Genomic DNA, 22,105 nt, shown 5'->3' with positions numbered 1-22,105 from the left:
CCTGGCACCACCTCTGGGAGGCACTGCACCACAGGTGTGCCAGCTACTCCCCACAGCAAAGGCAGGCGGGAGCTCATTCTGCCTTCTGATGGATGGGCAAACAGAGGCTCAGGAGGATGAAAACAGTTGTCCAAAGGAGCGGCAGGACGGAATGCCAGCCCGGGTGGGCCAGGCTTTCCTACAAGGCTGTGTCGCTGCATACCCTGTGTTGTGCAGTTAGAAACTATTTATTGTCCCTTCCTTGATCTTCACTAGGTGCAATTATCCTAGTCTCTTATCCTGCTTCCTAACCTGTAACTTGGTGCCCATCAGGAATGGTTACCATTCCCTCACCCTGGGAGGAAGGAGCACGTCACTGATATTCTCTGCATAGCTGAGATCTGGCCTTCTAAGACAGTTGGGGACAGGAGAGTGAAAGCCTGGGTGACACTGTCAGCTCCCACATTTCTTTGAGGGGCCATCTGGTTGGATGGGGCCAGGGAGGCTTCTCTAGCAGCTGTATTTCAAAGAAATCACAGTTTGCCTGTAGACGATGCATGCATTTGAGTTGGCTTGTAGGGAAGGGGCTGCCTATGACGTCAGAGGGCTGTACTTAAAGAATACCCCCGACACCACCAGGCTCGATGCTGTCACTCTAATTGTGCTAACAATTATTCTGATGGAATGCTCAGAGGGTTGGGTTTCCTGACAGCTCTAGGTGTGGGGAAATCCGCTGAGCCGTTGCCACGGTTCATAATAGGGAGTGAGAAAGGAGCACATGTAAGTCACAGCGCATGTAAGCTGCAAACTGTGCCCTGGCCCATCACACTATGACACATAAAGGAGCACTGAGCCAAATGAAAGTTGAGCGACACCATTACAGCAGGAGGGATGTCCCGGCTTCCTCGGGCAGAATCTCCACTGATGGATCCCAGCATTTTGCACTTATAACCCAACACTTCGCTTCTGGGTCATTGTGGATCAGAAGATAAACGGTGCTTTTCATGTTAGGATGTCCAATTTCAGAAACTAGACTCATTCCTGGTTTAAAGCACAGTTTGTGTTTCAGTTCTCTAGCCCGTGGCCTGGGTAAAAAGTCTATTTTGTTTTTTTCTGAGCACTTATCTAATTCAGAGATTTAGGTTTCTAAGTCAAAATAACCTTATTCAAAGAAATCACAATCCATCTCCTAACAAGGAGTAATGGTAAATGTCAGCTGCTGCCTCTTACCTCCCCCGCCAGTGAGGGAGCCTTTGTGAGCCTGCATACTGGACAGCCCTCCTTCACTTGGGGCAGCAAGGTGGACACGTGACGTTTCCTGGACACAAGGGTGATCAGGCCAGATGTGCCAACACCTCATGGTTCTCTCCCTACTTGCCGCTGCGTCGACAAAAGTTGTCCAATCTCTAGTCTGTGTCATAAAGGGTGAAACTTCCCTCTACCTTGGTCAGTCACACTTTGTCCTGTTGGTGGGGACACAGGGAACCACCACCCGGCAGAGAGGGTGCCCGCCACAGGCAGCAAGCTCCTGCTTTGTTTCTTTTGATTATCATTTATTTACTCACTTAGTAAGTGTTACTGACCACCCACCAGGCTAAAGGCACTGTCCATAGAGCTGGAAATGAAAAGAGAGAGAGAGAGAGGAAGGAAAGAGAGAAGAGAGGGAAGGAGGGAGGAGTCCAGACAAACTCCTTTCCTCGGGCTGGGGCTGTGACTCCGCGGTAGCGCTTGTCTCACACACGTGGGGCACTGGGCTCGAGCCTCAGCACCACATAAAAATAAAGAAAGAAAATAAAGATACTGGGTCCATCTACAACTAAAAAAAAAAAATTAAAAAAAAAAAACTCCTCTCCTTATGGACACTGCAGTCCTTCGTCTCCAGGAAGTGGTCTTGATGGAGTTCCTGGGGCCTGGCTTCACTGATGAGAGGAGGTTTTATAAAACATTTCGCCTGGACTTCGCATGCTGGGGAGATAGCAGAAACACATTCTAGCCTGAGAAATTGTGTGAATGGTCTCTGAACTTAAGCAACAATTTGCAGCTGAATTCCACGGCACAGACTGGAAGAGTGACCGGACAATGTTTCCTTGGAACACAGCGGATAAGTCAGTAACATCATCACAAGTGTGCAGCCACTTGGGGGGCAGTTAGGGAGTCGGGTGGAGTTGGCAGGCCAGCCTGGAGCCTATTGCTGTGTCCAAGACAAAAAATAAGAGGGCAGCAGTAGAAACTGCGCGGGTGGGACAGTGCAGCCAGTGCCCAGGCAGCATGAAGCAACCAGACGCTGCCAGGTATCCTGTGTCCCTCAGCAGTTAATTGTGGTACCTTCTAAGGGGCCTGGGGAGCGTCCATGTGAAGCCAACCCTGGAAACATTAAAGTGGGCTCAGATGGACAGGCAGTTGTGGGTCAGAAACCCTCTTTTGAGAGACTATGATGGGGCAGGGCATAAAAGCATCAGGGAAAACAATTAGGAGAGGGAATTCTGCTGGGAGAGCGACTCCGCCATGTTCTTCCTCTTCTTCCAAGCGAGCTTAGCCTCCTCTCAAAGTGCCCTGCATCAGCATGTGCTTCTGCGCCCTGCTTACCCAGTCACCCAGTTCAAGCTCAATACTTTCTTCCCTGCCTGGCTATTTGTCCACCAGAGGCACAAGTCTGCCCATCTCGTTCCCGCCAACACTTTAAACAGGCTCACTAGCTGGTGCTTCAGAACAACAGGGGGTCTGTGTTTACAGGCTCCACAACCTGGACAGACAGTCACACGGAAGGCAGAGGCCTGCCTGGAGCAAGAGGCAGGAGAAGACAGCAGGATCTCCCGTCTCTCCATCTCTGTTTAGGTGCATCTGAGCGTGGGAAGTACCCATTATGCCCTTGTCCCCTAGTGACCCCACCCCAAGTGGTTGGGGACACTGCCCTCAGCAACAAGCTGGGCTCTCAGCTACTCTTACAGGTGGTGTGGGAGAACTGATTAAGTCATGGCCCTTTGTCTTTCCTCTAGTCTGGAACACAGATGAGAAGGTAGAGGGTCCAGCAGCCACCTTTGGCTCTGAACTATGTTGAGACAGAAGACACATTCAGGAAATTTATGTTAAAAAGTAGAAATCCAATTCTCCTACAACTTCATCAAGCCCTTGGACTTGCTAATAGCCACATTGCTTCCTCCCAGCCTTTCTTTTGCAGAAGAAAATATTAAACATCTGTCTTGCCCAGGCCCGTGTTACACTGGGTTTTCTGTACATGCAACCAAACGTGATGGTGCCTGCGGGAAACACTAACAGCAGTGTGTGCGTTCCCAGGTTCCCCGGGGTGATGCTCTGAGGACCCAGGCCTGGCTTCTCAATAGTCCCCACAGCAGCCCACAGATGCAACACAGACAAGAGGGAAGACCAGGCCTGATATTTTCAGCATTCTGTAATCACTCACAGTCTTGTGCAATTCAGTCTCTCTGGTGTCTTTTAAATTACCATTCAAAAATAAAGCACTCATGTAATACAAGTGAATTTTGATAAAATTACATGTGACCATTCCTATTTGAGTTGATAGAGCTCTTTCTTTTAAAAAGGCTGCATTTCTTCTGTTCTTATAGAATTAAAGTCTTTACTTTTCATTTGTTACAAGTTGAATTTTCAGGTTGATAAAATATCGTTACAGAGGTTTACCACTTGGGACTTAATGCCAAAAAAAAAAAAAAGCTTAAAAGTTCTAAATGCTAGGTTTCTTCTTTAGGAATGGAGAGGCTTTTTTTTTTTTTAATGCAAAAAGCTGTGAGGCTTGTCTGCATTGAAGTTCGTCCCTCTCCTCCAGTGGCTTCATCTTGAGGCTCAAGCATCCACAGGTACTCCTGCCTGTGAACCCAGACGAAAAGGAAAGCGGCCATGATCATTTGAGCATTCTGTCTTCACGCCCACAGCATTTACAACTTGCTGAGCCACTCCTCAGAAGATGAAGCACAGAATCCTCAAAGCCACCAGGTTCAACGCACTCATTTACTATTCTTAAAAAATATCCATGACTGGCTGTTCTTGAATGGCCTGTTTGTGGCCAGCTCCCATCCAAATTATGACCTTCTGGAGGGCAAGGTCCATCTCTGAGAGATGTATCGGTTCTAAATACTATGCCAGACTACCACATCTACCTCCAAATAACCTTACCCAGGGGTCTTAACCACTGAGCCACATAGCCACATCTTTTTTATCTCAAGACAGTGTCTCACTATGTTGCTTAGGGCCTTGCTAAATTGCTGAGGCTGGCCTTGAATTTGCAATCCTCCTGCCTCAAACTCCTGAGTTTCTGTGATTACAGGTGTGCGCCACCACACCCCCCTACAAATGACATTTCTGAAGGCCAGCCAAGTAGGGTTTCTTGTCTAAAGTCAAGTAACAAATAGGAACCACCAAGCCTGAGGCTGAACTGCAGTCCTCCGTTCTCCCAGCCAGGCTTCCTAAGATGCTCCTCAGCACTGAGTACACACTTGGAGGGCTGATGCTGCTTATTCAGGTTGGTCAGAAGGTACCCTGGCTTAGGAGGTCATCCCAAAGATGACATTGCCTTTGACATCGCTCGTGTTACCCCATGATCAGCTCTGATCTCTTCCAACCATACAGAGATTTTGCATTGGTTCTGTTTTTCCTTTTGCTTCCCCTGTTCTCCCCTCTGACCTGTTCCTCTGTCTAAGAGATGAGCTTTCTGCTCATGATTAGGTTTTTGCTGCCTATTTTCCTGGGCACACTTGCTTCCCCAGTGGAAAACTCTAAGGGATCAAATACTCTATCGACACTTTCTCAAAAATGAAAAACATGGTGCCAGGGTTTATTGACAAACATATTTGTTAAAATATCATGGAAGTGTCACAAGATTGTCTCCTAACCACTACTAGCCATTATAACATTTATTCTCTGTACTCAATAATAAATTTGCATTCATTCTTAAATAGATTATCATAAGATTATAATAAATAGGTCATGGGAAATGCTACTAAAAAGTCTCACTGAATTTGTATGAGGAGTTTTGCTTTATGGCTACCAAACACCAAGTCTTTACTCTTGTGAGGAGCTTATTTGGTTCTTCAAGCATACAGAGGCCCCAAATCACTATTTCTTTAGGTTGAAACTGTGCTAAAAAAAAAAAAAATCACATTTTACTTTTTTCTCAAAAATTATTCACAAATTATTAACAATTTCTTCCTCTCATGGGCGTGTGTGAAATTCTGTGCATGTTTTCCCTGATGGGAGTTTTAATTGTCATTTTATACATTTGAAGCCTGGGGCTCTAAGCAGTTCTGTTTACCCGGGGTCACTGGATGGCAAGTAACAGACCCTGGATACGCTGAATGCAAAATCTGCATCTCTAACTACGGGTTAGCAGCCTTCCCAGAGTCAAAGCAGCATTAAGTCACTTGGTCAACTGTGCGGGCCGCCGTGTGGCCCACGTGAGGCAGAGGAGGGCTGAGAGACCCTGGCGCACAGCCCCGGCCTCCCACCCTGCTGCCACGCTGCCGCAGCTGCTGGAGCTGGGTTGGGACTCGAGTGGACGCTCAGAAAGCAGATGCCCTCACCATTCTACCACCACACAGGGGCCGTTTGTGTAAACAAAAGGTTAAAGAATCCTGCTGGAGCCTTTGTAAACAGGAAGCCTCAGAGAACTTTAACCTACACACTAGCATCTCAATGCCACCTACTGGTCCAGATGGCCGCTTGGGGACAGCAGAGGTTCAGGGGCAGCAAAAAGCAGAGCAGAGGCCAGAAATGAAAGAGCCAATTCTCCATTCTTGGGTGAGTCCCCAGAGATGAACACAGTGACCTTGTTCCCACTCAGCTGTCCTGCCCCTCCCCCTCCGGAACACCCCACCCCAGGACTTGCCCCTGGAAATGCTCCTTCGTCAGAGCTTGCTGGAGGTGGCAAGAAAAGACACAACCTCCAGCTGACCCTTTGAGAGATACGTTTTGCTGTGGTTTTGCAAACTAGACAGCAGTTTCACTATCACAATAAGCTGCAGTTGGGCTTTTGTTTTCTGGGACTTTTTCCCTCATCGTTAATCACTCAGTCACCATAAACGAACACTTTTCTGATGCACCCAGGACAACCTGAGCCGCCCTGCCCAGCGTGGAGGGAAGGTCTCCGGACCTGGGAGGTGCCGGCTGCACTGGCCCGGGGCGGCCCTTGCCCTTGTGGATGAGAAGGGAGCACAGGCCATCCCGCCCACCCTCAGAACTTTACTGCTCCAAGGTGAAGGACTCTAGGTCAAATTTCCACTCAAAGAGGTTCTAGGAGTACTCGGAGGGCTGACCTACCTTCCTCTGGTAGTTTCAGCAGAAAGTGGCCTGTTCTTCCAGCCTGCGTGCTCCACCGTCACGTCAGGGGGTCACCCCGATGCTTCCACCATGGGCAAAGTGCTTGCTCTTGCTCATTTCTGAAAATTTCTGATTATAAAATTAGTTGGTGGATGGAAGTTACTGAAGAAATTTCTAACACTTTTAAGGCTTGGCTTAAGTCCATAGTTTGTTTCACTTTATTCTTGTTTCAGAGAAAACACGATGTAAGATGGTCTTTGGAATGTCTTTCTATCTAAAATCAGTCTAAACAAGGGAGAGTCATTGTCATTTCTTCTTCGGTGGTGACAGTCTCACCACTAATTTCTGGGCTGCTGAAGCAATCACTAGACTCATGATCATCCTCCCAAAAGGTCTTGGTGTTTCGTGTGGTGCCTGCTTTTAGTATGGCTTTTTTTATATTCAACATGTTTCATTGGAAAGAAGAATTTCAAAGTATTTAGCAAGATTTTTAAAAATCAGATTTAAATATCAACATAGACATTAAATAGTCATTTGTTCTGTAAACACGGAGCTTTGACATATCTCATTTAAACTTGACCAGTAAACTTGTGGTGCAAGCACTTATTTTATCTACAAGGAAACTGAAACTGATATATGATGATTGACTGTTTCAAGGTCACAGATTGACAGTGCCATCTAGTATGAGGGTTTTGACCCTGAATCCAAACCACTTTGCAGAAGTGTGGTAAGACCAGAGAGGGAGGGATTCTGCTGGTCCTCAGCAGTGAAGGAAGATCTGTGGAGGAAACAGATCTTGAAGAATGGATAGAGTAGTGTAGAAGATGTAGCCAGGAAACCGAGTGGCAGGTGCATGTTGCATTTCCCACACCTATTTGTTCAACGAGGGAAGAAAGAATGAAGGAGTAGGGAAGCTGTCGGAGATCAGGAAAGTAATCCAAGAAGGTATGAAAGTGAACCTTGCCCGGGTGTGTGCAGGGGTGATGAGTAGGGCATGCTGGGGTGAGAAGAGAAGAGATAAGCAGGAGGTGGGCCAGGAGGGCACCCTGGAATTGAGGAGGCCCAGGAGGGCATGGAGGGCCAGACTGAGCAGCCTCGACGGCCAGGTAGCTGAGGTCAGGGCTTCATTGCTACTGACCAAGGAACGGCATCCTAGAGCCGAGACAAAGGGAGATCAGTGACAACAACTTGTAGGAAGCAACTTGACCAAATCCAGAATCTTAGGAGATGAGCCGGGCATGGTCAGGAGGGTTGTGATGATCCTGATTTTAAGAAGTTTGACCCTCCCTCTCTCTAAAGGTCTTGTCAGCTCTTCCCATTGGTGAGGACCAGCATGGCTGGAAGGGATGAGGAGAAGGAGGGGACGAAAAGGGAGAGGAAGGTGAAGGAGGAGGAGGAGGAGGAGAAGGAAAGGAGAGGGAGAAAGAGGAGGAAAATAAAAATTGCCTTTAAATTTTCCATCCTTGATTTGTGCCCTAAGACGTCTATCACATTGTCACTCTTTCCATTAGGGCTGTTAAACTAATCAGTAGGCTTTACTAAAACGTTATAAAATTTTTGTTACAAGAACAATTAAATGAAGTCATTTCCTATGTCTAAAATGATCAAATATGTTTCTGAAACTAGGAAATGCAGGCTATGATAAAAAATATAGCTATAATGAAACTTCATGTCCTCTCGATTTTATTATAAAATATTTCCTTTTTGCATTCTTAATTCAAAGCAATAAAATGCTGATTTGGTTGAAAATAAAATTTGGAAAAATCCCTGAACTGTAGGAAGCTTGTCACTCTGATGGGTGTGTTACTCACTGGAACAGCATTTCAGCTGTTGGAGCGTACTGAAAGGAATTAGATTTAGCCTTGCCAAACTTTCACTGTGAAAGAGTTTGCTATAACAGTGTTTTATTATATTCTTATTGAACTTCAGCCAGTTGAAAATAGAATCTCCTCACCATCCTTTTAAATTAGCCTTAAACTGCAGACAAAAGACAAAAATCGATGCTCAAATTTAGTTCTTTGCTCTTGGTTCCTTAAGAAATTTACCCTGTTGCTAATATGCAGGACTCAAAGATCATGGAACAGAGAGTGCCTGGAGTTTTAAAATAGCATTTCTTGCTTAATTTAAGTCTACTTAAGTGTCCACCAAGTCCTGTGCACAAACTGTTCCTTTGATGCCACGGGTTCCATTGAGTCTCTAAACCTGTCACAGTGATGGTGTACTGAAATCATCTCTAGTACAGTTCCTGCGGCCATGACAAATTGTGGTAAAATTCTGAGTATCAAACTGTAATGAAGACTGTAAGAGAATAGTAGTGCCTAAATAATGATACAGTCTATTTAAATATTACATTTCATTAAGAATTGCAACCGAGGGGTTGGGGCTGGGGCCTAGTGGTAGAGCAGTTGCCTCACACATGTGAGGCACTGGGTTCCATCCTCAGCACCACATAAAAATAAATAAATAAATAGATAGATAGATAGATATTGTGTCCATCTACAACTAAAATAATATTTTAAGAAAAGAAAGAATTGCAAGGAGTTTGGAATACACAACAACAACAACAACAACAAAAGAGCACACACGGTATCATTTCCATCGGCCACTCCAGGTTTATGCTGCTATTCCTCCTAAGAGCTATGGTCTCAGCTCCTAAGTTCTTTTTAGTGAAAAAATAACTAAGAGTGAGCATCTAATGGAGAGGAGCCAACTCAGAGCCTCACATCACTGACAGTCCACACTCTGCAGGAGGCCTGTCCATCCATCAGGCAGGGGAAAAGGGCTTTGCCTGACTTCAGGGAAAGACGTGTCCAGGTGCCAGAGACACAGAGCATGGGCTGAGCATCCTGCACCGGCCACCTGCCACGGCACAGACACCAACAGCAAGAAGAGAACAGTCTGATTACCCTCGGAGACTTGGGGCGCATGGAAATGGGGCAGTGGAAACCAGGCAGATCATGGAAGATTTGCTTTGTTTTCATCACATGATACCTTTAAGACCAGAAGGGCTGAAGCAGTGCGATTTGCAGAAACCCCCCAAAGTGATGGATTTAGCATGCCACGGTCCATGCAGTAGAAGCCGTCCCTCCCCAGGGAGGGGAGGATCCTCCCAGCACGTCGGGCAGCTGGGCGACAGGCACAAAGGCCTGAGATGAAGGAGGAACGAGCCCGCTCCAGGAGTGTTGTCACAATCGATTTTTACTGAAAAAGTAAGTGGGAACAATTGGCCAGAATAAGCCTGAGCTGTAACAGAAAATGAAACTAAAAAAGAAAGACCAGGGCCTTGTTATAAAACAATCCACATAATTCCCTCCACACGGATCCATCTTAAGAGGAGATTCTGAGACCAGGACCCAAGGTGGGGCCTGAACAAGCCTCAGAAAGGTATAGGAGGTCATCGGAACCTGGCTTTTCAAACCCACAGGGCCTCGTGCTATTAAATGCCGCTGCTCTCACAACTGGCACTTTTTACTGGGGAGATACCAGCCATTTTTTAGGGGAATATTAGATGATCTAAAAAATTCTTAAGGAAAAGAACATTTTGAGAGTCCACACCTAAATCAGGGGCCTAGTCCAGAGTCTTATTCCTAGCTTGTAGGATACTGGGAGAAATAACTATGCTGTCAACGTGCTATCACATAAACTCCTCAACTCAGCCACGGCTGTAGTGGGAATGAACTTCACCGGTGCCAAGTTGGAGGACAAAATTAAATGTTATGTATCTCAGTTTAATCTCCTGGTTCAGAGGCCTCATGCTGCCCAAGTGGGTGAGTCAGGGCACATCTCGGTCAATGCAGGTGGGGAACTTGGTCACATTTGGGTTCAGAGTTCTTCCCTGGGTTTCCTCTCCCACTTCTGACCCCACCCCCATCTAATCAAAGCCCAGCCAAGCACCCCCACTCCCAGGCAGCAGTAGGGCGAGCTGCCCACCTCTGTCTCTTTCAGTCCAGCATAGACAGAAGGCACACGAGGCTGCTCAGTGGGGACAGCCACCTGTGGCCTTCACTCAGCTCTTACCTCGGCTGGCAGGCTCCGGCATCCCGAGAGCACGCACACCTATGGCCTCCTAGAATCGCAAATGGGTTGCTAGCCTGGAGTTTGGGCTGTGTGTCCCCTTCTCGGCAGTTTTTCAGATCCCACCCCTTGCACTGAGAACACAGCCCCAGGTAGTTCCAGCATAGCTCCCTGGTGGCACACGCTGCTGCCAACAGTCTGTAGAGGGGCTGGTCAAATTCCCTCTACGCTCAGATCTCCCACAGAATTCTGGAGGAGTTCCCCCATGTTCCCCTGCTCCCCACACCCCCACCCCCACCTGTAATTGGAGAATTCACCTCCTTCCTCATGGAGCTGGTGCGTGGAAGACACACCTTGCCGGTCAATGCCCCAGTTGAATCACTACTGTTTTATATCCTCACTAAGAATTTGGGTATTGACTCCACGGGTCCACTTCTAGCCACCTCATCTGGACATATCCTGTCGCATGGCCTACGTGCAGGTGCACATTTCAAACCGCTGCTGTGTGACAACCCCACTCCCAGCCCCACCTCACAAACTAAAAGATGACAACGTTCCTTGGTATCAACTTAGTTGGCTATAACTCAACCTGGCAAATATTTACTAACCCCCATGCCATTCCCGCCTGCAGGTACCCTTCCACTCCAACTCCTGGTTGGCACAGACAAGGGCATATTTAATGAGATTCCATTCTCCACCCTTCTCAATTTTCACATGATAACTTTGAGGCTTGTTATTGGGCACTCTCTCCTTGGATTCTGTGCCACCAGATTCCTATCCCTTGGCTCCCCCCGATTTGCACTGTCTGCTCATCTCCCTTCATCTGCTCTGTGGTTACAGCTGCTCCTCAGTAACGGGGCTCCACACTCTCCTTGGTGACTTCATCCATTTTCACTTTAATGTCAGTGGTTCCCAAATCTATTTTTCCTAAAAGCCCGTGGTCTCTTGAACATAAAGCTCATGTTTTCAACTGTATCTCAGACACCCCAAACTCAGTATGGCCACCTTCCTGGGGCTTTGTTCAGGCCCCACCTTGGGTCCTGGTCTCAGAATCTCCTCTTAAGATGGATCCGTGTGGAGGGAATTATGTGGATTGTTTTATAACAAGGCCCTGGTCTTTCTTTTTCAGTTTCACTGTCCACCTCCCACACCTACTCTTCCCATTCTATGTCCAGTATTTGTCCACTTCGCCCCCTCTGCTGGAACCTCAGCGCCACCTTGGATGCCACCCTCACCCTTTCTGTCCAGTCTCTCAGTCGGGCAGTGCTGTCTGTGAGGGGCTCTGTCCTACTCCGCTCCTGCCAGTGCCATCACCTGGGTTCAGGACTCTCCTCCTCTCTGCCAGAGTTGTTGAAAAAGGCTCCGCTTCCCTCTCCTTACACGCATCCTCACACTGCCAAGGGTTGCCCTTCTGCACACCAGATCTCCTGGTGCTGCTTGGAGACGCCCGTTGCCTGCAGAGCCATGCCGAACTTGCCTGCTGATTTCCCAGCCCCGTGCTCCATTTCCTACTTGACCTAATGGGTCTCCACATACCAGAAAAAAAAAAAAGGCTGGGGAGTTTCATGCCTCCATGATTTACCAAATCCCTGCTCAGGGTCCTCCCTCAGTCACTGTGGCTCCCTGCAGCCAGCTCTGCCATGCTCGTGGCTCCTGTCGACGCCCTGCCCCGTGTTACCTGAAGAAGCTCCTTGGAGGTGGGAACGCTCTCCTATTCACCGTCACGTTCCCTGAGCCCCGTGCAGGCCTCCCACTCCCTAGACACTGATAAATGTCCACCTAATTGTCCTTCTCAGCCGGGTTGGGGTTGGCGTGTTTGTATCTTCTCCTGAATGAACTTATGTGATCTGTGCACACAGAGTCCCCAGGCAGCTCCTGGATTGCCTCATAACATCTGGAGGACAGGGGCCCTGAGTCCACCATATGTGTGTAGAAAATCCCCCATAGTTATTTTCCCTGTCTTCTATGCAGTAGATGCTTAGTCAGTATTGAAGTGATTTGTTCTTATATAAATTGTTTTGATGACAGTTGATGCCCTGAGCCTATGCCTGATCAACATGAGTGATTACTAACTCGGAATCAAGATATAGATATTTAAGCCCCTAAAGCTACAGTAGAGGTGACCTGGTTAAGACAAAAAATTTGACACCATTATGCAAAGTAAGCATGTACTCAGGTTCTTCCAAAATGCTGTTCATTTGTGGGCATTTACCAAGAACAATTAGGGAATGTACACTAGAATCTGAAAAACAACTTTCACATTTTTATCCATCTTGTTAAGTGATCAATATTTTTTCATTATAAAAAGTAGACATCCTTGTAGCCTAACAAGACATGAGAAGATAATTGTTAAAAAAAAAATGGCAAAGATGGTTGGGGAGTGGTGGAATGGAATGATACTTCAGAAAACATTTTGCCAAAACAAATTCAAATGGAGATTTAGAATTCATGTAGAAAGCTCCTTTGTACGATCAAAGGAAGCGTCAGCCGTGCTGCTGAGTTCCATGTCTAACATAATTTTGTTGGCGAGAAGTCAGGCATGATATGAGCTGATAAGAGCTTTGCTCACAAATGCATAATAGCTGCAACGGCTAATTCTGGTTTAAGACAGTGCAATTCTGTAAGTGGACATTTAACCAGTTTGTTAGTACAGTATTTTAAGAACCTCTTACAGAACAATAGAGAAACGAATTACCTATCACTGCTGACCAGGCATTTATTACACAATGTATTGGAGAATAATAGAAGTGGGTTTTTATGCCTTGCTCATTTATTATCTAATACCTTTTAAGGCTGAATGTCATTGCCAATTATTATTGTGGCAAGTGCTCCAATTGACTTTCAGTTTACCGATTGCCATTCTCTCCCACATTCCCTATTATGTGAAACTGTGCCACATTCTATTTCATCTTCTATTAGAAATTTTGCACCACAGCCTCCCCGCCAGCTACCTCCATTTGGATGTCTTTGGGGAGAGATACAAATGAGTTTTGTGAAAGTGTGTTTACACGCAGCCGTCAGCCTTCAGCATCAATAGACAGTCAGCTGCTCCCGGTGCCATGAGCCCACTGCCCGTGACTGACAAGGGCCTGCATTCACTGTCCCTGTTTATGTAGATGCTGGTGCACTGGTCACCCCAGGACATACCGTTTGCTGCTGCTCAGTTCATGCATAGTCAGGCTCCCAGGTGGCCCGTCACTTACTTTTGTAGGTCAGCTCTGGTAACACCACGAAGCAGTATAATTCATCTAGATGAAGTAGATGCAACAGAATTCAAAAACACAGATCACTCCAAGCAGACAAGGCCAATTCAATAGACAAAAGCAGATTTCTCCTGCAGGTCTTAATAAAACAGCTGGGTCCAGATTGCACTATATTCTCGTTCCTTTCCAAATAATTGGCAAATGAAGAAGACCAGCTCATCGCCACCCTTACAGAAAGTTCTTAATCCACAGGCCTCACCAACAATGACTCTTTAGTGGCCAATTCAGAGGCAGGAAACTTGCCTAAACATACATAGAATTTCAGATGAAGGCAAAATCATTCCTAAGCTAAACCTGAAGTCCCCAAACACCTACCTGTGCATTTGCTCTTTGTAAGGACAGCTGTAAAGATGAGCCCCGGCAGCAGCAGTCTGCCTTGAGCCAAATGCTTAAAAGTAAAGTTTCTGCAGTGAGAACACAGGTCAGGGAGCAACCTGATCAGTGCCAAGGCTGCCCTGGGTCAGGCAGACCCCCAGGAAAGGCCTGGGCTGTAGAGCAAAGAGCCCAGGAAGAACTGCTGAGGGCCAAGGGTCCCCCTGGAGCTTACCTAAAGTCCTGCCCAGCAGCCCAAGGGACTTTAAATTCAGGCTTGCTTGTGTGTGAATTGCTTTCTTTAGGTAAAAATGACCTATTTTCTACTTCTGACTGGACTTCAATGTCAAAACTATTTATGAGAATAAAAGTGAATGAGAACAATCAAACCCCTCAGTTTAGAACCCACAGCCCAGAACTGGACCTGGGCACATGTGGAGTGCCTCATCTTCTGCTCAAGGCCAAGCACGTGTCCTGTAAGGTGACCCCAAAGAGAAGCCGAGAGCCACTCCACATTGCCCTCTGACTACCTCCATCCTGCTTTGCCTGTTGCCAATGGAGCCCACGGCAGCCGCACCAAGGCTCGTCCCCCACTCATGGCTGCTGTCCCACACCACACATTGCCCACCCTCTCAGAAGCAGTCCAAATTAGAAATGCCCACCTACTGTTTGAAATATTAAATCCCCACCTAATATATTTAAGATATTATTATTTAGTGGCTTAAAAATGCTGCTCCAATTTAAGTTAGAGAAGGGATTATTAATCAACCCTAGTGCAGGAATACAGCAGAAACCATGAAGGAACGTGAACACCATTTCCTAAATCATCTACCTGGTGGTCACTAGTACCGTCAAAGTGCAAAGTAAATAAAATAATATTAATAATTTTTAAAAAATAACTAAATTCACCATCTTTCCTTCCATGGCTCCAACCGAATGTCCTCAAATGCCCTCCCAGCCTCAAAATCAAAGGTCTGTGACAGACCCCGCCAGCCTCGCCTTCATGTCATCTGTTGTCCCCTCTCTGGTCCCCCTTCCTTCTGTTCTAACTCTCCGGTGCTGGGGAGGCGTCTGTCCACATTTCCTCTCCCCACTCTGGCGCCTTTGCTGGATGCTGGCTTCCCCCTGCCCTCCCATGCCTGAGGGCCACATTCTGGGCCATCATCTCTACCTTCTGTAGCCTGAGTGCTCCCTTCCCTGTAGGGAAGGTGTTCACTTAGGTCAAGGTGAGGTGCCTTCTAGCTCTAGGGTTTTACAAGAACCTCTGCTTCTCCCTGGACTGGTGTCTTCCACTCCTCTTGGATGGGATCTGAATTAGACAGAATCAGAGGCATTTCCATCCATCTTTTTTCCCCTCCATAATAGTCTGTCATAGGAAGGGCGTGTTCCCTGGTGCTCGCGTTGGCTGTGTCTTACACCCATAGTGGACTGTGAGCTCCTTGAAGACGGTCCCACTCCCCTCTCCACGTCCCCTCCCAGCCCGCGCCTGTTGAATTGGTTTCAATTAATTCCGTTTGTAACTGAATCAAGCAAGGGATGTCACAAGCTTGCTTTTATAAGTAAAGAAAGCACGGTTGTGCAGCTGTCCAGAGTCTGGGGGATGGGGAAGAAGACAGGGAGAACCCCCAGAAGGCAGCTGAGTGCTGGTCAAACCAGGTGCAAGTTGGGCAGCACTGTGTAGTGAATGAAGGAAAATAAGATGCCTGGTGAAACAGAGGACCAGCGCTCTTGCAATGAACCTTAAAGTATTATTTTTACAAAGAATACAAGGAGCATTTCAGCTCCCTTGTTGACTGATTCGTATGTTCTTCCTACAGATACTTTCAGAAAAAGGCCCATTGTTTGTTTTCCTCCTGGTGACACAGTAGCCATTGTTTACAACTGTAATCACAGCGCACATAGCTGCAAATGTGGGCTCTGGGCGCTGGAGCTCCCCCTCTGGGTGTTCAGACAGTGAATACTGTGTTCTTTATCTCTTATCACAGCTCTTTTGTCAAATATTTCAGGATTTTTTCCCCCAGACAAATTTGTAGTTTGTTATCAACCATAAAAATGTCTATTGCCTTGCTTTTAAACATTTAAACTTTGGCATGTATGTCTCAAGATGAGCATGAATTAAGTTGTTATTTCTTTTTAAATACAATTTTTATTCCACTACACTAAAGCTAGATTTCTTTGATACATACAGCTCGGTGGAGTTCTCTGGAGGCTCCACAAAGGTGTCTATTATTTTGAATGTTTTCACCTCCGAGGGGACATGGTTATGTCTCCCGGCTCCCAGGTGGGGTTTGCAGGAAGCATCTGTCAGGCATTGGACAGGTGCAGACATCTGTAACTTTCTGCAGCATGTGGCCATCATTATATGTCCTGCATAGGAAAGCTATGACACCTTCTCCACTCCTGGGATCTCCATTTTTCCAAGTGCTCAAGTCTTCTTACCATTCTATTTCATAGACCTGACCCGACAGCCTGTGGAAAAGAAAAGCCTTTTTAAAAAACCTAATAAATAGCAATGTATTTTCTGGTTTAAAAATCACAATATGTTGCCTGATGCAGACATTTGAAGCCTTTAACACAAATGAAGGTTTATAACAAAGAAATCCAATAAATCTCAAACACATCAGCATGTAACTTCAGGGCAATTTTAAACTATACACTTTTTAAAGTTCTACAAAAAGTCTTAATGTGACACTTTATATGTTTATGGATATAAATTTAGGAAATATATTTTGTGTTTTAAACATTTCAGAGAGATTTCCCTTACTGAGATGGGCAGGATGAAAATGAGTGTCAGTCTTTAAGTGCCTGGAAGGAGAAACTCTGGTTTTGTTTCAAACTGGTTTTTGAGAGCAGATTAACCTTTTAAGGGTGAGGTGTGAAAGTTGGGGTTAGTAGTTTTTCCATGTTCAAGGTGTGTTGCATTAATCCCCACATGGATTGTGGGAAACCGTCAAAACCCTCAAGGGGACAATTCTTTCCAGAAGCTGTGGACCAGAAATTATGGGACAGGCAACTCTGAAGAATCCAGACACGCTGTGGGAACCTGTCAGCCTGGCAGGGGGCTTCTCGGAAACTGGACGGACAATACTTAGGAAAGATGGGGACACCTGGAATTTTAGCTGAGGACTTTCAATTTTGTTTGAATTTGATGACTTCTCCTCAAAGATAATTTTCGAAGTTTCTGTATTCAAAGTTAAAAATCTCATGAGCACCTTGTAAATTGTAATTCCTAAAAGAATTTCACATAAAAATGTATTTTAAATGTAGTATAAATGTTGAACACGTTGAAAAAAAAAATAGAACCAGACTTTCTCCAATCCATGTTGGACTGGTAGACTCTTCCGTAGCACAAATCCCATTCAACCACAGAGCAGGCCTCTGGGATGGAGCTCCTGGGTTAGTCGCACAGATTCAGCAGTCCTTTCTGCGGAAAAGAAGCCATGGCCCGTGTCCTGGTGGCTTCGTTCTCTGCTTTCGACTTCCCAGAACTTATTTGGATTCTCCCTTTCTGTCCCCATCCCTCCTTCCCGGCCATCTGTCTCGATTTCTTTATTTCCATCTGACTGTCCTTCCCCAAGAAGGAAGCCTCAGGTACCCAAGGCTGGCAGTCGTCCGGTTCCTCCATCCAGAGCCACGTGCTGACCACCCACCCAGCAGGAAGCAGGTGGAACTGGTCGTTCAAGCTGGAAAGCAGCCAGAGGTCAGACGTGGTTGGGGCCTCACAGGGCATTCTTCTCTGCAGAGGCCGGCTTTTCCTTTTTTAGGGTGTGGCTGCACCACACATCCAAATAGCCTTTCCATCAAGGCATCAGTGTCCAAGTATTTGGAGCTACTAAAATTAGTTCTAGCCATTAGAATGTGCCGGCCTGCTTGGCCAGGAGGAATTCGCCTGGCTGTGGACCTGAGTGAGGGCCGACTCACTCCCAGCGTGCTCCCTTGCACCCTTTCTTACCCTCCTGCGGTACTCTCTCGGTCCTCAGTACATCTTGCAGGATAACACATGGGGTGTTCCGAGTGTTTCCCTTGGGCTTGCAGAACAGGGTGCCATGGCTCTTCTGCTTCCTGAGGCTGGTTCTCTTCCTGTGAACCTGGGTTTGGAGTTGACTTGCAGAGGGAGTCCACTTCTGTTGACCTCAGCTCCTACTGGGATCAGAAAGGGCGATGTCTTCAAAGGGAACAACTGAAGGACTCTATCCACAGACAAGAGAAGCATTTGGGATGTCCACCCACTCCAAGGCCTCTCCTCTGGGGTACTCTCAACCTTACATAGATGCCTGGCCTTTGCTTCTTTTCCTATTTCTTTGTAATGAACCCAAGCGAATACTATTGAAGAACAATTTAACCTCGTGACTCGCTGACCACAGTTCCAAGTCTCTCCCTTGGTTTTGGTCCTACTTACTTGGTAAATCTGACCCTGGAAGCTATTCATTCTGTCCAAGGAGGAAGAGTGCTGCGTGGCCACCCCTCTCCTTTCCACATGTCCTTGTCACTCAGTGCTTTCAATTCTATGTAACGTCTTTTCTAGCCACAAACATTTCCCCTCATTTCCTGAGAACACACGTTGGAGACATTTTATAATTACAAAGGAGATGGTAAGGGAACCCAGGGACACCTGAGGCCTCCTGGCTGGGGAGGTGCCTTCAGGAAGGCCTGGCCTCCCGGCCCTCCGCTGTCCTTCACCCCACGCTGTGTCACCACACTTCTTTCCTGCCACATCCGGCAGTGGGGATTCTATGCCTGAAGACCCCCATTTGCTCTCCGAACGACTATGTTCCTCCTGAAGGAAGGTCTCTCTGTCCCCTCTAAAATTGTGTTTAATATTGCTCTCTGTGCTTTTGACTCCTCAGATCCAATCTTCCTTCCTAGCCTCTCTGTCCGTGGATGGTGCTGGTGACTCCTCCCTGGCCTGCCGTGGCTTTTGTAGACATCCCCTCCAGCTCGAAACTTCAGCCCCTCCTCCCTTCTTTCTCTTCTTCCCTCTCCCTCTCCTCTCCCACTCTGAGAGCATGGAGTAGAAAGACGTCCATGTGTTTGATTCCCGTCTTCCTCCCGGTTTGCCTCAGGATCACATCTAAAGCAGCGTGTCCAACATCAAATCATCCTTGTCCTTGTAGGGCTACGTAAGAACTAAGTGGGAACATTCTTATCGCCGGAGTTGGGAGTCAAGCAGCGTGTGGCCCTTGATAAGCACCTTAGGGCTGCAATAAAGGAGCACTGTGGTGACACACTGTCTCCCCCAAGGACCCGCCCTTCCCTGGCCAACAGAGTCTTGCCCTCACCGTGACCACTCACTCCCCCCTCCCTTTTCCCCAATGTCCACCCACTCCAAGGCCTCTCGTCTCAGGTGCTGGGACTCTGCCAATAGCCTTACCTTATGTTGCGCCACAGGCTCCACACTGGCCTGAGCCTCAGAGATGAGGAGCTGGGAACATGAAACCTGCCCCGGCAGGAACCGGGGCGGCATTCGGCAGAACGCCGTGAGAACATGACACAGGGCACTCTCGGCTTTCGGTGCTGGCTCAACTGGGGTCTTCCTTATGACCGTTGAAAAAGTCTTGCAGTGGCATCATGGAAGCACATGCAGTTGTCTGTTATATTCTGCAGTCAGAGAGAAAAAAAGAAGCCAGGAAACAGACAACAAAGGAATATTCCTGTACGTATCCCAAGACCTGTCGATGTTAAAGAGAGACACAGGTGGACAGCTGATACATTGATAGCTCAATAGACAGAAAACAGCCAAAACTTTGAACTTGAAATGGTTAAGATAATTCCCCTTCCACTAGGGAAAAAAGCCCACATTTGATTAGAAGATTTTTAATTTTTTTACAGCAAGAAGCTTCCCCTTCAGACCCAGTTACAACTGGTTTTCTGCTGGCACCGACCCGTCTCCATCTCTGTGGACATGCTGGGCTGCTTTCGGCTGTTTCACGAACACAACTGTATCCTAAAATCACCTTTGGCTACAAAAGAAGGGAAAACTCCCATCTGTAAAGGCTTTTGTCAAGAAGTGTGTCATCAAAATAGAGTCCCATTCACCTGCTGTCCTTACGAGGCTGGCAGCTATTTTCTATCCTTATTTTAAATTTCCTCTCTTTACCTTCCTCTTAAGGGAATTGACAAGGGACCGATTCAGAGCGAGGCCTATCTTATCTTTGAAAACTGGCTGCATCCCAATAAAAATTTAAAGGACTAGCTTTCCAGTCCATGTCAGAGACAGACCAAAGCAATGCCCCGTGTGACGTCACAGGCGGCACTCCCAGGAGGAGCAGCGGTGCCTGAAGACATCACGGCCTCACTGGCTCCTCACTGGAGCCTGAGGCTCCCCATTCCACACTAAGATGCTCTGATGCACTGGGGAAATTGGAGTGAATGTAAAACTTTTATCTGGGAATATACTTTCCTTTATGAAATAGCCACTTGGATCTGCTACTGGTGACGTTTTAACCAAATGACCAGAAGTATCTGTTCACTAAAGTGACTTTCAAATTTTTAATGTAACTCACATTGCTTGTTTTGATTGTGAGAGATGATGTTTTGCTAATATAGTAAGTCAAGGTAGCTCAGTAAGTTAACAAATATTATCTTTAGAGCTAGATCATCATCATTTATTCAAAAAACAGTATCAAATACACAGATTGTAATGACATGCAGCAGCTTCGTCTCTGCAGAGAACTTCCGCCGCTGTGCATGGCTTACTTCTCAGTTGTGTGAGGCGGATGGGCCCTGTGTCCTCACCTTACCTATGATGAAAGTAAGGCTCAGAGCTGTTAAGCACCTTGCCCCACGTCTCTCAGTGGGAAGTGTGACTCGGACGTGCAGCGAGGTGGCTGTAGGAACTGAGTGGCCTCGCTCATCCGCAAGGTCCCAGCATTGGCCCTGGTGTCTGGTAACATCTTTTTTTTTTTTTTAAGGAACTGCCAGAGTAGTTTTTTTGTTTGTTTGTTTTTTGTTTTTGTTTTTTTTTTTTTAATGAATCTTTTTGGCAGCTTTTTTTTTTTTTGAGAGAGAGAGAGAGAGAGAGAGAGAGAGAGAATTTTAGTTTATTTATTTTTTTTTTTTAGTTTTCAGCAGACACAACATCTTTGTTTGTATGTGGTGCTGAGGATCAAACCCGGGCCGCACGTGTGCCAGGCGAGCGCACTACCGCTTGAGCCACATCCCCAGCCCCTGGTGTCTGGTAATATCCAGAGCTTAATAATCATCGATAGTGAACACCAGCACTGGTAAATAACCACACAGTTTTTAGCACTTAAAGAATAAAACTTAAGTCACATTTCCTGCCCTCAACTAAATTGCATTCTGATCCTTGCTTGAGCTTGAGGGTCTTCACAGTAAACCAGCAATTCTAGCCCAGTTTCTTCAGAGGCCTTCAGCTAGAACCCTCACAGAACTCATTCTCCAATTCAGCCTCAGAGATCTGTCCTGTGTGGCACATGCACACGCATGCATACGTGTAGGTAGACATCTGTGTATGTATACATGTATGTCTATATACAACACACATATATATTGCTAGAAATATATATGCATTAGATATTGTACATATATTTAATCTCCATATTTAATAATGTCTTGAACATTTCAAATGGTAGTAAGTAGCATTATAGTGTATGAATATTTCCATAACACTTGCCTAAGGATACAAAACATTTGGCCATTAAAGAATAGAAAGTGACAATGTCAACTTCTAATTTTAAAATATAATCAGAGACATAATACTTGGAAGGACAAAAAGGGCAGGAATTTGCTTAGATTTACAGCCAGAGGACTTGTCTGCTTTTCTTTATCTGCTACCAGTTCAGATTCTACATATATTTTTTTTTTATTTTTAAAAAGTAGACAAAAAAAAATGAGGCAAATTTTTTTTGTCCTAATATAGAAAGGCAAATGCTTTAGGCTTATTAGTTCCCCAGAGAATGAGACCTCCCGGACACAAGCACACACACCTGTCCCAGTGTCTGTGTGGTGTGTGATTCCATGATCTAAACATTTGCATGACCCTGCTCTAAGGCGAGTAGCATTAACCTTGGACTCTGCACCCAAGGGTACAAACGTGGGCACGTGTCACATACTTCTCAGTTCATGCATACTTTCCGAACAACACATAGCCGTGAGTAGGAGAGGGAGAAGGATTGAATTTCATGAGCAGCATTCCAGATGTATTGATAGAACTGCACCAGGACTCTTTTCTCCGAGTAAGCTCAAGTTTTAACCTTTTAGTGCTCAAAGGGAGGACACCTGAAAGGGAC

At 46.3% G+C, this 22,105-nt stretch overlaps 1 protein-coding gene and 2 long non-coding RNA genes across 3 annotated transcripts in view; 1 reads left to right on the top strand and 2 right to left on the bottom strand.

The window, feature by feature from the left end:
- Pacrg (parkin coregulated) overlaps nt 1–22,105 on the top strand; it is a 487,764-nt gene that overhangs the window by 375,556 nt on the left and 90,103 nt on the right. The gene's annotated exons all lie outside the window — the stretch shown is intronic.
- LOC124095964 (uncharacterized) lies at nt 1,546–10,527 on the bottom strand. Its single transcript, XR_006852737.2, has 3 exons — nt 10,285–10,527; nt 6,268–9,468; nt 1,546–3,822 (listed from the first exon to the last, which is right to left on the bottom strand). It is a non-coding gene; the product is annotated as an uncharacterized LOC124095964 (long non-coding RNA).
- On the bottom strand, nt 15,777–20,631 carry LOC131424360 (uncharacterized). Its single transcript, XR_009227231.1, has 3 exons — nt 19,228–20,631; nt 17,809–17,999; nt 15,777–16,325 (listed from the first exon to the last, which is right to left on the bottom strand). It is a non-coding gene; the product is annotated as an uncharacterized LOC131424360 (long non-coding RNA).

This window comes from Marmota monax, unplaced genomic scaffold (assembly GCF_021218885.2).
Source record: "Marmota monax isolate L192 unplaced genomic scaffold, Marmota_monax_Labrador192_F-V1.1 WCK01_AAM20220418_F8-fsc00083, whole genome shotgun sequence".
Classification (NCBI taxonomy): domain Eukaryota; kingdom Metazoa; phylum Chordata; class Mammalia; order Rodentia; family Sciuridae; genus Marmota; species Marmota monax.
The sequence above is the reverse complement of the archived record's forward strand: the minus strand, read 5'-3'. Positions and strand labels throughout refer to the sequence as shown.